This window comes from Pongo abelii, chromosome 19, assembly GCF_028885655.2.
Source record: "Pongo abelii isolate AG06213 chromosome 19, NHGRI_mPonAbe1-v2.0_pri, whole genome shotgun sequence".
Classification (NCBI taxonomy): Eukaryota; Metazoa; Chordata; class Mammalia; order Primates; family Hominidae; genus Pongo; species Pongo abelii.
This window is the reverse complement of record NC_072004.2, coordinates 73,621,866-73,623,509: the sequence shown is the minus strand read 5'-3', so window position 1 is coordinate 73,623,509 and position 1,644 is coordinate 73,621,866. Positions and strand designations below refer to the sequence as shown.

At 59.5% G+C, this 1,644-nt stretch overlaps 1 non-coding gene across 1 annotated transcript; it reads right to left on the bottom strand.

Annotated features, from left to right (window-relative positions):
* Positions 1 to 757: 757 nt before the first annotated feature.
* LOC129054997 (U2 spliceosomal RNA) lies at positions 758 to 948 on the bottom strand. The gene has a single exon (XR_008519675.1). It is a non-coding gene; the product is annotated as a U2 spliceosomal RNA (small nuclear RNA).
* Between the last annotated feature and the right edge of the window lie 696 nt (positions 949 to 1,644).

Genomic DNA, 1,644 nt, shown 5'->3' with positions numbered 1-1,644 from the left:
GGAAGCGAAAACCAAACACCGCATGTTCTCACTCCTAAGTGGGAGCTGAACAGTGAGAACACATGGACACAGGGAGGGGAACATCACACGCCGGGCCCTGACGGGGCGTGGGGGGCAAGGGGAGAGAGAGCATTAGGACAATTAGCCAACGCATGCGGGGCTTCCAACCTAGGTGCAGCAAAGCACCGTGGCACACGTGTACCTATGTTCCAAACCTGCACGTCCTGCACATGTACCCCAGAACTTGGGAGGGGGTGGGGGAAACCAAAAGAGAGAGCGGGGGAGAGGCGGGGGGGGAGAGAGAGAGAGACAGAGAGAGAGAGAGAGAGAGAGAGAGAGAGAGAGAGAGAGAGAGAGACAGAGAGAGAGGGGAGAGAGAGAGGGGAGAGAGACAGAGGAGAGAGAGAGAGAGGGGAGAGAGAGAGAGACAGAGAGAGAGAGAGAGGAGAAAGAAGTTCAATTCCGGGTGGATCCCATTCCTTTAAAAGGTCGCCACCCACTCGACTGCCAAGCTGAGATCTAAGGACCTCCAAAGGAGTAGGTCGTGGCCTTCCCAAAGCGCAGTAGTCACAGTGGAAACGGAAGTATGCCGCAAAGCCTACCGTCTACCGCCCGCAGGTCAGAAACCTCATGGTACTTCAAGAGGAGCAGCTAAGTCAAGCCGGCGTGTCACGGGTACTGGGCGTGCAAGCCGCCCCGCAGGTACTCTGTCTCTTTCTTCCTCTACTTTTAGGAAACACACGTATGTATCCCCGGAGGGAAGTGCACCGTTCCTGGAGGTACTGCAATACCAGGTCGATGCGTGGAGTGGACGGAGCAAGCTCCTATTCCATCTCCCTGCTCCAAAAATCCATTTAATATATTGTCCTCGGATAGAGGACGTATCAGATATTAAACTGATAAGAACAGATACTACACTTGATCTTAGCCAAAAGGCCGAGAAGCGATGCGGTCGCCCTCGCGCCCGCCGTCACCGTCCCACTCTCATCCACATTCAAGTCGCGGTGAGAGCCCCAGCCTCGCTCCTTGCCCCATTCCCTCTGTCTCGTCCACAGCGCTATTGACGCCCTTACACACTCGGGCTGATTTCTTATTCTCCGCCTTTGAAAAGGGAAATCTTACACCCGTGCTTGTTCCGGCGTTCCCGGGCTTTCATTTCGAATTTGCATGCCCCGCCCTTCCAGAGAGGGCGTGGCCTCCGCGGTTGACTCCGCCCCCCGGGGCCGCCTCTGCGTGGGGGAGCCGGGGCTCCGCTGGGGGCGACTTCCTTGTTTGTATCCAGCCAGCGAAAAGACAGAACCGGAAGAGACTGGGGGGCGAGGGCGAGAGGGGTCTGTGGAAGAGACCTGTCGGCGGAGAGCGGTCCACGCTTTCCTGGAGAAAGACGAGGCCCCAGGGCAGGAGCGCGGGCTGCGCTGGGCCTTTACTTCGTCGCCCGCGGGCGGGGAGACCGGCCCCGTACCCGAGGGGACGAGGGGCCCATGCCGAGTCAGGGAAGCCGAAGGCCTGGAGGGGCTTCCGGGAGCAGGGGCTGGAGTTCCTCCGCCAGGCAGGAGGCTGGCACCAGACACCCGGCAGAGGGAGGCGGCGAGGGCCCGGCAAGGATTCTCCCCAGCCCCTGTGCCTGCGTCTCCTGTGGCTTCT